This window comes from Equus caballus, unplaced genomic scaffold (genome assembly GCF_041296265.1).
Source record: "Equus caballus isolate H_3958 breed thoroughbred unplaced genomic scaffold, TB-T2T haplotype1-0000016, whole genome shotgun sequence".
NCBI classification, from domain to species: domain Eukaryota; kingdom Metazoa; phylum Chordata; class Mammalia; order Perissodactyla; family Equidae; genus Equus; species Equus caballus.
The window spans coordinates 9350685-9366935 of NW_027222391.1; the positions used below are offsets into that span (position 1 = coordinate 9350685).

The following is a 16251-nucleotide window of genomic DNA, read 5'->3' on the forward strand; positions in this document are numbered from 1 at the left end:
CCATATTATTTTAGTGGAGTTTGTCCCTGGCACATAAATGAACTCTGTCCATAAAGGTTGATTTTAAAGATGCAATTAAAATTAATGAAGAGTCAATGCTGTGCAATGGAAAAGACATGGATTTTGGTTCAAAGAGACTAAACTTCACTATTTCTCTCACTGGAAAAAAGTCAACTCTCTAATTTTTCATCTGAAAAATTGAGATAACATAAACTAGCTTCTAATCACATTGTTCAAATTGAAAGACTATATAGATAACATATGTAATAACTTATGTAACCTCAATAAACATTAATTTTATCCTCTTTCTTATCGCATGCTTGGAGTAGACTAGGCTCTCAATGAACACATGAATTTCTCCTAAAAAGTATAAATAAGACATAGTATACATGCTTCAGGGAATGCAAATTCCAGTGTTGATGGTAGGGTTGTGAAAAAACTGACTATTGTATAACATAGAAAAAAATTAGTATCGTAGAGGGTTTGAGAAAAAAAAACATGTCCAAATCCATTTGGGCACTTCAGAGAAGTCCTTCATAAAATAGGTATTGTTTGAACTTGTCCTTGGATAACCGTATGGACAGAATTTTAGGGACACATTTCAAAAAGGAGTTGTATGCAGGAGACAAAAGCATGACAAAATCATGGAGGTCACAATGTAATACTGAGTCAATGATCCAACAATTTCTTATTGAGCTAATACTCTATAACTTGTGTGTGTGTCTTGTGTACACAGGCTACTTGACATGAATGGAAAGTTGATAAGACATGGTCTATCTTCTGAATGCATTTCAAAGCAACTCCAGAGTGGCAGTATGAAAAGCAGACTCCAACAGAAGCTGAGAAATAGTAGACTGGATCTCAGAAAATCTTATATGCAAAGAGTAAGCATGATGTGTGCCTACTCAACCTGTACTTCATGCTATCATTCTGCCTGTAAAGACATCAAAAGTATGATAAATTCTTTATGATTTTTTTTCTGAACATGAGCATAATCTCTGAGTCCTTCTCAACACAACTCCCACCTAAAAAAATTGTCTGGAGTTGTATTAAGTGTTGAAAACTAATTACCTATATAAGTTTATTCAAAATAAAATAAAAACTAGACAGTCATTAGCATCAAGACCTATTTAATCTGGCAAATTAAATACAGTAGATCTTTCCAACAGTAATTCATTTTTCCTTGAATAACTGTTACACCCTTCTCCTTCTGTTTACTCAATCTGGCTATATAAATTCTAAACACATCATCAACATAATGGAAGAAATAAATGTATAGGTGTTTGGTAGTGGCAAAAAACTTGGGTAACAATTTTATATGGGCTCAATAAAGTTATTTGAAATGTTCATATTATTTTGAACTCATAATCATTATTAAAATGTTTCATTTAAGTGCATTATTTGATAAGGAATCAAATAACCATTGAATAAAAATAGATAAAATATATAAGAAACAGTGTTTTACATACTGGATGTCTGATGAGGGAATGCTTTTCTCTTTTATTGAGTTATGTTTCTCTGGGTATTTACAAATTGATCTTTTAGTACAAATCTGGCAGTTATACAATTTCTAATTTTCTTTGAAATTAGGAAATTATTTTTATTAATCTTAAACTGAATCAATGATGGGCAATGCCTCTTTATAGAGAATTTTATTTTATTTCTGTCCTTCTTTGTCCAAAGATGATCATATTTTGTGGTAGAGGTGACATAACTCACTTAGCTTTTACTTTGAGGAAACCAAGGCCCAGAAGGCTTACGTGACCTGGCCAACATTGTAAAGCAGTTGTTGACAGAATTAAAGCAATCGTTCTAGACTCCAGACACATCAGAAGCACATTTTCCACTAAACGCTGGCACACAATCATACTTTTTTCGTTTTCAAATTGTGACATTTCATATTCTTTATGGTAGATTCTGCTGCTTCTATGTAGAACATGGCTTATATGAGTAGTCTTCACATTTTCTGGTAAGGTGCCTCTCAATTAGTTTTGAAAAGGTAAATATCCCTAAAATTTAATTTTACATATAAATATATCATCATAAACTTAAATAGCAGCAAAAAGTGTAATTTCTGTTGCATAGCATATTCATTTAAAATACATAAATAGCAACATCTGAAACAGTCATATTTGTGTCTTCTCTTTTCCTGGACTCATATTCAATTCTAGTCTCCAAATGAACATTATCATTTTATTAATGAGATTCTTACTTTTTATTTCTTGTGATCATAATGCTTTTGACAATTCCAAAAGTTTTTCTTTATGGATTAAGTTAAACTTTTAATGATACAATAATAATTACACCACTAATTACAAATATAATTGCCTTGCAAATTTGTATAACATATAATTATTCAGAATCTAAAGAAATGATTTTGGGAATACTTATTTTTGTGAAAAATATTATGAATATGTGTTTGAACTTTTTATTCCAATTAATTAATGTATCTATGGAAAGACATCACTTAGTGTTAGAAAGCACAAGGTTTAAGCATCCTTTCTATTTCTGCTTTATAATAAGTGAAAATACTGAGACTACTTGGTCATATTAAAGGTAAATGGGAATAGAAACTTTGTCAGGAATTGTGCTGTAATAATCATGTCACTCAACTCTTTCAACTCTGTCCAAGTTATACGTCAATATCTCACAATGATCTTTCATCAAAATTTTTTTAAATAATGAATTAAACAAAATTAGGTTCCTTTCCAATATTGTTTTAGGCCAAAATTTAAATTATGTCTTTCACAAAGATCTGTTGCCCAGTGTGGTGGATTGCAAACATGGTCCAAATTCTCCAGTCTTCCCCATATCTTTGCCCCTTTGCAACTTTTCTGATCAAATGATGAAATCAGTTTCTCCACTCCTAGAGTGTAGGCTGCTTCTGTGACGAACTTTGGCTAACAGAAGGTAGCTGAAGTGACACTGTGCCAGGTTAAAACCTCTGAACAGCCTTGTGCCCTTTTCACAATCTTTTGGAATTTTCATAGTCTCTTAGAAAAGCTGTTATATGAACAAGCACAGACTACCATATTGGATAATGAGAAATATAATCCACACCACATCACATGAGAGGGCATCTAGCTAATGACCAGACTTGAGTGTGAAGTCTTTTAGATCATCTAACCTGCCAAGCTGATAACATACCTAGCCGAGTCAGGCTGAGCCATGTCAGGGTCAGAGCATCAGAAGTAACTTACTGACTCATGCCATCCATAGTGACCAGTGCAATAAGGAGTTGTTGTTTCCAACCAATAGGTTTTGGAGCGGTTTGTTATACAATTATTAGAACCACGGGCTTTCTTAATTTCTGAGAAGATTACCACAAATACCTTCCAAGTCTTATCATATAATGATTAAACATATCTGTTATTCTTCTACTTGGAGGCACCTTGATTAAAACAATGAAATTAAAAAGTTTAGGAAATTTAATGTACTATTGATTTCATTGAACCTTGCTAATGCAATATTTTCCTAAAATTGTACTATTGTATGTGTTTTAAATATATTTCATCAAAAACTTAAAGCTTCATATTTACATCATTAAATTTATGTATAACGACCATGAAATCAATTTCAATAAAATGTTTATATTTAAATCAATGTTTCAAAACACCTGCTATATCTTTAAGTCTAAGACACAAAGAAAGGCACAGCAGCTTTCCTGTAAGTGAGATGCTCAGATGATATAAAACATCACTACCAAGGATGCTCTTTATAGATGCTCTTTTAGTTTTTCTGTCATGAGACTCTCTCCTTCAGGAGGATGCATTTTGTGACAATAGTTTCAGCGAGTGCTAAGAACAGATGTTAAACAGATAAGAGATTAAAGAATAAATGTTAAAAAATGTTATCAATCTACTGTGTGTCTGATTTCAAAGCATCATTGAATTGGCTAAAACACATACCTAATGCCATTATTTTCCATTAAAATAAATATGTATCATATGCCAGAGAGAAACAAGAAGTCATAACATGGGTTTGAAGTGTCTTGACTAAAGAAAACTTCAGGCTTCATGGAAAACAATATTTCAAATTGTTCTTATGTTTTAGGTATTGGAAGTTTGCTTTTATTTTCCTAATCTGAGTAATTCATATAGTAATATGTAAATGGAAAGAGGAATCTTTGCTTTTGAAAAATTAGAGACAAGGAATTGTGATAGTGCTAGGGGGAAAGGAGACCCATTAACACTCCTCAAACTCAGGAAATTATCAGATGAATCAATTTTAGTAAAACACATTTAGGTTGTTGACAATTTGGAAACTGATGAAACTGATTACCTGTAACTAATTACATCTGTGGAATTCTTGAAACATTTGGTATATCCAAGGACACAAACCACAAAGAACGGTTTGAACACTATTGGTTTAGGGAGACATAGTATAGTCATAAAATGAGCAGACCTGGGAGAGATCCTTGAGGCCATTTCACTCAATGGCTTCTGGCTTTAAGTAGAGATTATGCCAACTCAGGATCCTTCAGGAGCTCTGCTCTTGCTCACACAGTTGTATGGGTGCAACAAACCAAAAGAAGCATATGGTCTCACTCTATTAGTGAGTCTGTGTATGACTTTGGGCAAGTTACATCTGTGTTTGCTTCTGGAACCTCACTTGTGAAGGTGTATAACTGTACTGGTCTCATTTACTTTTATAAAGACGAAATGCATTAATACTTGCATTCAGAACCGTACCTAGCACATAGGAAGTGCTCAGTAAATGTGAGCAATTATTATTACTCTCAGTAAAGTAACTTCATTATTCCCACCTGTTTCTGGTATTTGGTGGAGCTCTGGTGTGACTTCAGACTCTTTGCCTTCCAGGAAGGAGGTTCTGAGTACAAGAGAAGCAAAATTGAAAAGACTTATTTGTATATTTCACGATGGGCAGGCCATCCCTGGCTCATGGCGCAGTGATTGGATGCAGCGTCCAATGCTTTGCAATTCTTCATGAACCCTAGAAGGGATCATGTTGACTTTTAATAATATGTTCCAAGGTGGGATAGTTTTTCTCCCTGTTTATATCTCACAGAAGCTATTAATTGTTTGAGTCCCAAGATGGTATTGTTTTCTTATATCTTGTTGATCTCCCGCAGAGATCAATGATTATTTTTGGAAGCTTAAGGAACATGGGCCCCAGGGATACTCACACACAAGAACATAAAGCCTACATCATTTCCCATCATGGCATCTTCAGAAACAGGGAGAGCAATGTCTAACACAAAGGTTGGTTGGTTGGACTACACTCTCTTTTCTTGGGAATGGACATAAATGATATTTTCTGGGATCTGGAGGCTTGTTCTTTTTTTTTTTCTTATGGCTTATGGCAGTAACTTATTACAGCCTTGTGTAAGAGAAGGATGAACTGTAAAAGAGGACAGTAGTATTAGGCATATTGTTAATCTGTATTTAGCCTTCTTTTAATTAGAAAGTGTTTTAAGAAATGCTGTGTTTTGAGCACTCCTTTATGAAAATATTTTGCCTTTGTGTACTGAGAAACAATTTCAATGGGAAGTGGGGACAACTTTATCTGCAGGACCAAATATCTTGTAACAGTTGTTAGTGTAAGAGGGAATAGAGTATAAACAAATTGGAAAGAATACTTTATTTCTCTCTTCTTCCCTCTTCTTCCTCTCTCACACTAACCCCATCCATGGAACCCGGTAAATACTGCATGAAGATTCTCCTGACAGTCACTCCTATGATAAGGATGGCAATAATGAGCCCTCAAGACTGCTCACAGGGGAATACAGACATGTTAATCACACATGAAGCGGAAAGAGGAGGAATTATTTTGGCTTTATGCAAAACACTTTGAAATATCTCTCCATAGAAGGTTTCCAAACCTTAGTACTGTTGACATTTTGGGCCAGATAATATTTTGCATGTGGTGTTGGTATAAGTGGGTGTGTGTGGGAAGACTGTTATATGCCTCATAGAACGTTTATCAGCATTCCTCGTCTCTACTTACCCGATGTCAGTAGCATCCTTTCCTTTTGTGACAACCAAAAATGTCTCCAAATATTGCCAAACGTCTCATGGGGATCAAAATAACTCCTGGTTAAGATCTACTGCTCTATAAGTAGCCAACAATGTAATTTTTCATCTTTACACTTGAAAACGGGAAAAAGTTTTCAAAATTATGTAGTACTTTGAACTCAGAAAAAGACAAATAACTCACTTTTACAAGCTATTGAAGAGAGAAAACCATATCATCAGAATAATTATTTGGGGGGCCGGCCCATGGCCGAGTGGTTTTCAGCACTCCACTGCAGCAGCCTGGGGTTTCACTGGTTCAGATCCTGGGCGCAGACTTGGCACCACTCATCAGGTCACATTGAGGTGGCATCCCACATGCCACAAATAGAAGGACCCACAACTAAGATGTGCAACTATGTACCGGGGAGATTTGGGGAGGTAAAGCAGAAAAAAAAGATTGGCAACAGTTGTTAGCTCAGGTGCCAATCTTTAAAAAAAAAAGAAGAAGAATTACTTGTTTCAAACTGGGATTTCTTAGTGCACATATCCTTCACCTCTTTGAAATCATCTGAGGAATGAATAAATACCTGGCTGTGCTGCGATTTAGCCCAGACTCTCTTCCTCCAGGAATAACAAACCAGCACCTCTATAGTCTTGTGCATATCTACCAAGGGTCAGAAGGAAAAGAATAAACAGGAGTGTTCTCATCCACTGTTGGCGTTTTCTATAGGTCAAAGTATTTGAATATATCAGTGCCTTATTTTTAAAAAATCACACAGTCCCTTCTTACTCTACTTCATAACACGTTTGTGAGAATTCAAGCAAGTTTCTAAATTACTTTTTCTAAAAAAGTTATTGAATAAAGTACTTATGTTTCATGAATGTTGTGAGGATTAAATATACAATTCAACTTCTGTAAACATATGTAATATTCTGTCTGTGCAATGTGGCTTACTAATTTTTAACTTGCCATTTTATCATAGTCATTTTGCAGGTCATTAAAAGTTCTTCAAAAACATCATTAACTATATGATTTAACTCATACTTGGAAGAGAAACAAACACATAGATACGGAGAACAGATTGGCAGTTACCAGAGGGGAAAGGGGTGTGGGGAGGGTGAAAGGGGTAAAAGGTCATGTATGTACAGTGATGGATGTCAACTGGGAATTTTGGTGGTGAACACAAAGTAGTCTATATAGAAGTCAAAATATAATGTATACCTAAAATTTATATAATGTTAAAAAACAATGTGAAAAAAATACATCATTTTAATGGCTGCATAGTTTTCCGTAATATATATGTACCATAACTTTGACAATTTTCCTCCTGTGTAACACTTTATTTCTAAGTTTTACTATCATAAATAATGCTTCAGTGCAGCAGGAAGCATTCGTATTAATAATTTCACATTCACATCATTGATTAGTTCATCAAATAGATTTAAAGCAGTGAATTCATTTTTCAAATAGGTGATTGTAAGGCTTCAGCATCATGGCTACAGGAAGTTTGAGTCTAAGTATCAATTCCATGAACAATAGCTGACATTAAATTGCATAATTAACAAAATCACTGCTAATTTTATAGAAAAAAATACCAATACCGAGTGTAAAAGCCACTTTCTCCATCTATAATTTACTAATAAAAAATGAACACTGTGGGTTAACAAGATTGAATAAGCATACTTTTCATTGTTTCAGTGGAAAAGAGAGAAAAGTACTATGTATTTTTTAAAAAATTATTTCCTGGGATCTCACTATCTCCAGTATTAATTAAAGAAATGGCCAAGAAAAAGGAATTTGAAATTCATAAAACAATACGCCTAATTAAATTATATTTGATGTCTATCTAATGACTCAGTTCCGCACTCTAAATTGTATGTGAGTAGTTTAAGGGATCATATAGGCTATATGGATGTCAATGCTTTTATATGATCTGCGAATTAAACTGTGAACTCTAGGCATTTGTATGCTACAATTTCTGAACTTTTCCTAATCTTTATTAAAATGTCCTATTTTCTTGCTGAAAAAAATTAACTCTTCTAATTATTCTCATGTCTTCTTTAGAAGACAGACAAAACTTAATTTGAGATTAAGAATAATTATTAATATTTTCTGCAAACCCAATAAGGTAGAGACATGGGAAAGGAGAACTGTATTGCTGTGACAGAAGTCATTCTCTTTGGATTAGCAGATGCCCCAGACTTGAGGTCTTCCTCTTCTTGGTGTTTCTTGCCTTCTAGGCAGTCATGGCTTTGGGCATTCTGGGCATGATTGCACTGATTTGGGTCAGCTCTCAACTTCACAGCACTGTGTACTTTTTCCTCAGCCACTTGTCCTTTTGAATTTTTGTTACTCTGTGATCATCGTGCCAAAGATGCTTGGCAATATATTAAATTAAGACAAAGCCATATTTATCCTGGGATGTTGTGTGCAATTCTTCTTGGTTTGCACGTATGTGGCAACTGAGGTTTTCCTGCTGGCTATGATGACCTATGACCATTTTGTGGCTCACTGCTGTACATGGTCACCATGGAATCTCTGTGTGGAGCTGATGTATTGTTGCTACCTCTGTGGGACTGTGTTTTCTCTAATGGACTTATGTTTAGCTCTTGAGATCTCATGCTATAGACCAAATGTGATTAACTGAAGAAATGTCAGCATTGTGGCAGAGTGAGTTGACCTGTTTGTCTTTCCCCTCTAAGCTACATCTAAACAGACATCCATTAACCAACAGAGTATTCCTTCCACAACACAGCAGGCTGCCTGAGAGACCCATGCAGTTATACATCTGAAAGTGGATATACTGGACCCCTGGGAAGCAGTAGAACTAAGGGAGTGGACCTCCTCCCTCCCTGGTGGCAGTCATTGAGGACATGGATCCTCACACAGTGGTGGGCATGACAGTGAGTGGAGATGGGGATAGCCTGGCCCATGTGAAAATGCTTTCAGAGTGTTAACCTGGCCTCTGGAAGTGCCCCCCAAGCCAGAGTGGCCCTGCCTTTGCAAAGTCTCCCCATGAAGTGGCAGCAGGTCAGCCCCTGCAAATATTCACCACCTAGTCTACTCAAAGAACCCTACTTGTGTGAGTATGACCCACCGAATGCAGAGGCCTACCCACATGAGTGCAACCCATCCACCTGCCAAGCACAGTGGCCCAATGAACATGAGTGTGACCCACCAAGTGACTGAGGCCAGCCTGAACAAATGAAGAGCAGCCAACTGGCACAAGTAGGAACAGATGGGGTGTAAACAGAAAACATAGCCTTTGCTTTCCCCAAGCGGTGGCAGGTGGAATCTGCAACCATATACTACCACACATGTGCCAGCAGAGGATCAATTCATCAAACACCATGAAGTATTACAACAGCACTGCAGAACTGAAGGAAAATGAAAAGTTTCCAAAAACCAATCCTGAGTCACAGAAGACTGCAATCTAAATGAAAGAGAATTAAAAATAGTTGTCATTACAAAACTCAATGAGCTACAAGCAAACACAGAAAGATAGTTCAATGTACTCAGGAATAAAATTAATAAACAGGATTAATAAACATAAGGAATACTTCACCAAAGAGATTGAAGCCCTTAAAAACACTATGCAGACATTCTGGATATGAAGAACACAATTAATGACATAAAAAATAATGTAATAATGTAGAAACCATAAAAGGAGGAGCCGACCTTATGGAACACAGAATAAGTGATCTAGAAATAGAAATCTAGAAATGCTTCAGGTGGAATAGGAAAGGAAACTAAGACTTAAAAACAAGAAGAAATTCTTTGAGAAATGTCCGACTCAATTAGGAAAGCTAACATAGGATTATAGGTATGCCAGAGGAAGAAAAGAGGCAGAAAGCAGCAGAGAGCTTGTTCAAGGAAATAATAGCTGAGAACTTCCCAAACCTGGGGAAGAAAGTGGACATGCAAGTACATGAAGTCAATAGAACTCCTAACTACATCAATGCAAAAAGACCTTCCCCAAGTCAGATACTAAAACTGTCAAAAGTCAATGACAAAGAAAAAATATTAAGGGCAGAAAGGCAAAAGAAAATAATCTAGAAGGGAACCCCTACCAGGCTTTCACCTGATTCCACAGAGGAAACCTTAGAGGCTGGGAAAGAATGGGATGATATATTCAAAATAATGAAAAGACAAAAAGTACAACCAAAAATACTCTATCCAACAAAATTACCCTTACAATACAATGGGGAAATAACAGCATTCACAGATGAACAATAGCTGAAGGAGTTCATCATCACTAGACTTGCCTCATAAGAAATGACAAAGGGATACCTCCTACCTGAAAGAAAAAGGCAAAGACTTACAAAGCTTTGAGCGAGGAGATAAATAGAAAGACAGAATCAGAAAATTGCAGCTCTCTATCAGAATAGGTTAGTAAAAATTATAACTACAAGATAAAAGAAAAGAGAGCACCAAAAATAACAATAAAAACTTTAATTTATTCACTCACTCACAATACAAAAGAAACAATAGTTCGAAGGGAAAGGGGAGACGGATGGAAAATGCTTAAGCTAATGGAGACAAGAGGCTATCAGAAAATGGACTATCTTAGCTACAAGATCTTTCATATAAAACACACGGTAACCATGAAATAAAAAACTGAACAGAGGAAAAAGTCATAAATAAGAGAAAACCATCACAGAAAACCACCAAAATGAAACAACAGCTAGAAATACAAGAGAAAGGAGCATTGGAAATATAGAACACGTGGAAAATAAGAGATTAAATGGCATTATTAAGTGCTCACTTATCAAAAAGTCACTCTAAATGTAAATAGATTGAATTTGCCAATCAAAAGACCAAAAGTCATTGGATGGATTAGAAACAAGACTCAAAAATATACTGCCTCCAAGAAACCCATCTCAGCTCTAAAGATACACATAGGCTCAGACTTAAGGGAATGGGAGGTGATATTCTAAGCAAATGGTGGGCAAAAAAAAACATGTGTAGCTATTCTTATCTCAGACAAAACAGACTTCAAGATAAAAAAGATAACGGGAGACAGAGTGGTCATGTAAAATAATAAGAGGAACATTCCACCAAGAGGGCCTAACACATTAATATATATGCAACTAACATGGGAGCACCAAAGTATATAAAGCAACTATTAACAGAAACAAAAGGGGAAATTGATAGCAACACAACAATAGTAGGGAAACTCAGCAACCCACTTAGGACAATGGATACATCATCCAAACAGAAAGTCAATAAGGAAACACTGGACTTAAATGAAAACTAGACCAGATGGACTATATATATATAAGATTCCCTCCAAAGGTAAAAGAATATGCATTCTTCTCAAGTGCAAATGGAACATTCTCAAAGATAGACTATATATTGGGAAACAAGGCAAGCCTTAATATATTTAAGAAGATTGAATCTATATCAAGTATTTTTTCCAACCACAATGGTATGAAATTAGAAATGAACTATAAGAAAAAATCTGGGAAAGTCACAAATATGTGGAGAATAAACAACATACTACTAAACAACCATTGGTTCAATAAAGAAGTCAAAGGAGAGAATAAAAAATACCTGGAGACAAATGAAAATGAAAACATGGCGTATAAACTAAGGGAATGCAACAAAAGCAATACTAAGAGAGAAATTTATAGCATACAGATCTACCTCAACAAACAAGAAAAATCTCAAATAAGTAACATTAAACTACACCTAAAATAACTGGAAAATAGGAACAAACAAAAGCCCAAAGTCAGGGGAAAATAATAAAAATTAGAGCAGAAATAAATGAAATAGAGACTAAAGAAACAACAGAAAGGATCAACGAAAATAAGAGCTAATTCTTCATGAAGGTAAACAAAATTGGCAAACTCTTAGCCAGACTCACTAAGAAAAAAGGATAGGACAAAAATAAAATTAGAATGAAATAGGAGATATTACAACAGATACCACAGAAGTACAAAGGATTATAAGAGAATACAGCGAAAAACTATACGCCAAAAAGTTAGATAACCTAGAAGCAATGATTAAGTTATTAGAAACATACAATTTCGTAAAACTGAATCAAGAGGAAATAGAGAATATGAATAGAACAATCAGAAGTAAAGTGATTGAATCAGTACTCAAAAACCTCCCAAAAAGCAAAAGTCCAGGACCAGATGGCTTCTCTGGAGAATCCTACCAAACATTCAAAGAAGGGTTTTTTATCTATCCTTCTCAAATTGTTCCAAAACATTGAAGACATGATGCTTCCTAACTTATTCTACAAAGCTAACATTACCCTGATACCAAAACCAGGAAGCACAGCACAAAGAAAAAATGTTACAGCCCAGTATTGCTGGTGATCATAGATTCAAACATCCTCAACAAAATACTGGTAAACTGAATACAGTAATACCTTAAAACAGATCACACACTATGATCAAGTGAGATTTAATCCAGGGAGAAAGGGATGGTTCAAAATCTGCAAATTGGTCATTGTGATACACCACATTCATGAAATAAGGAAAAAAAACAAATGATCATCTCAATACATGCAGAGAAAGCGTTTGGTAAGATCCAACATCCATTTGTGATAAAACCTCTCAATAAAATGGGTATGCAAGGAAAGTACCTCAAAATAATAAAGGCCATATATGACAAACCCTCAGACAACATCAAACTTAATGGTGAAAAACTGACAGCCATCCCTCTGAGAACAGGAACAAGACAAGGGTGCCCACTCTAAGTTGGAGGTATCAGAATCTCTGAATTTGAAATATACTACAACCTATACTATTCAAAACAGGATGGTAGTGGCAGAGAAACAGACAAAAAGATCCTTGCAACAGTATTTAAAGCCCAGAAATAAAACCACACATCTATGGACAGCTAATCTTTGACAAAGGAGCCAAGAATATACAATGGAGAAAGGAAAGTCCCTTCAATAAATGGTGTTGGAAAAACTAGACAACGACATGCAAAAGAATGAAAATAGACCATTATCTTATACCACACACAAAAATTAACTCAATATGGGTTAAATATTTGAATATAAGACTTGAAACCATGAAACAGATACACGCAGTACGCTCTTTGACATCAGTCTTAATAGCATCTTTTTTAATACTATGTTTTCTTGGGCAAGGGAAACAAAAGAAAAAGCAAACAAATGAGACTACATCAGACTAAATAGCTTCTGCAAAACAAAGGAACCCATGAGCAAAGTGAAAAGACAACCCACCAACTGGGAGAAAATATTTGCAAATCCTATATCTGGCAAGGGGTTAATTTAAACAATATATAAAGAACTGATACAACTCAAAAACAAACAACCTGATCAAAAAATGGGCAGAGGATATGAATCGTAATTTTTCCAAAGGAAATATAAAGATGGCCAATGGACACATGTTAAGATGTGTCTTAGGCTAACAGAAAAGATGTTCAACATCACGAATCATTAGGGAAATTCAAATCAAAACTATGATGAGGTATCACCTTACACCTGTCAGAATGGCTGTAATTACCAAGACAACAAATAACAAATGTTGGAAAAGATGTGGAGGAAAGGAGCCATCATACATTACTGGTGGGAATGAAAACTGGTGCAGCTACTATGGAAAACATTATGGAGATTTCTCAAAAAATTAAAAATAGAAATACCATACAATCCCACTATCCCACTACTGGGTATTTATCCAAAGAACTTGAAATCAACAATTCAAAGAGATTTATGAATCTCTGTGTTCATCACAGCATTATTCACAATAGCCAACAGGTGGAAGCAACCCCAAGTGCCCATCAACGGGTGAATGGATAAATAGATGTGGTGTATATATATAAAGGAGTAGTACTCAGCCATAAAAGAGAAAAAATTGTGCCATTTGCAACACCATGGATGGACCTTGAGGGTATCATGTTAAGCAAAATTAGCCAGACAGAGAAAGACAAACACCATATGTTTTCACTCATATCTGGAAGATAAACACACACATGGATAAGGAGAACACATTAATGGTTACCAGAGGGAAACGGGTGGGGGGAGGGTTAAATGGGTAAGGTGCCACATAAGTATGGCAACGTATAAAAACTAGAGTATTGGTGGTGAGCATGACATAATCTGTGCAGAAACTAATATATAATACTGTACGCCTGAAATTACATAATGTTATAAGCCAATATGACCTCAGTAAAATAATTAAATTAAAAAATGTGGTTAATGCCCTTTTTTCAATCTACTGTCTGTCTTATCTCTTGCTTGATCTGATATCACTATGAATAAACTGCTGCTATACATTGTGGCCACTTTCAATGAGAGTATATCCATCAAGATCATCATCACCTCCCACTTATTTATTCTCATCGCCATCCTGAAGACACACTCCATAGAGGGAAAGTGAAAAACCATGCCTCCCACCTCACAACCATCATTGTCTTCCCCAGAGAAATCCCTTTTATTTATTGCTAACCCGGTTCTGGCAACAGGATGCACACTGACAAAGTGGCCATGGCATTCCACAGTGTGGTGATTCCCCTGCTGAATCCTCTGATCATAGCCCAAGGAATGAAGGCAGCTCTCAGAAAAGCAGGGGCTCCAAAATATTTTCTCAGATATCATTTTCTTAGCAGGACTCAGTGTCACAAAGTGGAGGCTGGTGGAGGGATAAGTCAATGGCCTTCAGTGTTGGAGTGGAGATAAGAGTCAAGAGGCAGATAGTTATGAGTGAGTCTTTTGATTCACTCATCTTTATGCCTCTTTCATTTACAAGGGTAGGATTGAGCATATTTCAAAATTTGCAGCCTACTTCTTTGAGTTTATTCAACCTACAATGATTCAAATGGCTATGGGTAATGGACTATTAAGACACTCACATTTAGTTTGCTGTAAAACCTTGACAAGCTTAATGATGAACTGATGAAAATTACATTTTATTTTAGTATCCATCACGGAAACTGATTCAATACAAAATTGAATTCCTGTTATTTTACAATGAAGAGCACAACTTTGTCATTTTATGCACAGAATTAGATTCCTGTGTGTGTATATATCCTGTTAGTTGTTTACTTCTTTCCTCCTTTATTATTTTTGTCGTTGTCATTGCAACGTCCAGTGTTTTTGGAACTTCAGATACTATCGTATCTGAACAATGGAGACATTAATAATAATTATTTCACAGAAATCTTAAGAAAATTAAATCACATGTCACAGGCAAAGATCATAGAATAATCCCTGGCATATAATTATTTCTCTGTCTCAGCCTCTATCTCTAAGTCTCTGTGTCTCTCTCTGTGTCACTCTGTCTCTCTCTCATATATTTTCTTGTAGGTGTTATATGTATATACATTACAATCACTTAATAACCATTGTTATGAGTGGCAGTTAATCTGATCTCCATGTCTTTTTTCACTTTCTCTTTCACTTCTTATCTCGATGCTTCTTTTACAATAGTATGGATCAAATGCTCAATGTGACTGATAAGTGGACTTCTAAACTCTGTTTATGTTCTTTGCTCTTGATCAAATGACCTTTTTCACCCTTCCTCTATGTTTCTAAACTACACTTCTTCATTCAATCCTGATTCACATGCACCATTCAGAAATTGGGAAGGGAGTGAGACAGAGGCATAAATTCCTGAATTCCTTTGCATGAATTGTTCAATCATAGAGATTTAGATATAACATTAAACTTTATTCCAATATTTTGTGTCTCTGGTCAAATAAAATTATATATTCAAAGTACATAAAACAGCAAGAAAAAGTGTGTACAGGAATATTATCTCTATAAAAGTATATGTTTGGATTTAATAAGACTTCACAAAACATATTAATACTAATTTTATCCAAATGATAACATTATTTCTGTGTCAATCTAAAAATTATGGGCAGAGGAGAAAAAGAAAAAAAACCAAGAGGAATTCAATAAATGGAAGCATTTAATGTTCAATAATTTTAAATTCTTTTCTGTGATTTTTCTATTCAAGTATTTTATTCACATTTCCACTGGGTGTGAATGATTTTCAAAATAATGTACAAGACATTTTATATTTAAAAAAATTGACCTCTGAAGATAATATTTAAAAAATCTCATAATTTGGTAATCCCACTTAATTTTATGTATTAGACATGCTTTTTTATATGTAGTCCACATTTTTTATGTACTTACATTAAATCTTTGACAACTTAAAGAATAAAATGAGGTGAAAATAAATCTTGCTCCATTCTATATGTTATCTCAAATTTGTATGAATGTTTAACTTGAATTTTAGTATGTATTAAATTGATTGTTTTTAATTTACTTTGTACATTTTTGCTGAATGA

The 16251-nt window shown here is 35.0% G+C and overlaps 1 pseudogene; it reads left to right on the forward strand.

Moving 5' to 3' along the window:
* The first annotated feature begins 8112 nt into the window (after window positions 1–8112).
* Window positions 8113–14632, forward strand: LOC138922876 (olfactory receptor 5L1-like; annotated as a pseudogene).
* The last annotated feature ends 1619 nt before the right edge of the window (window positions 14633–16251 follow it).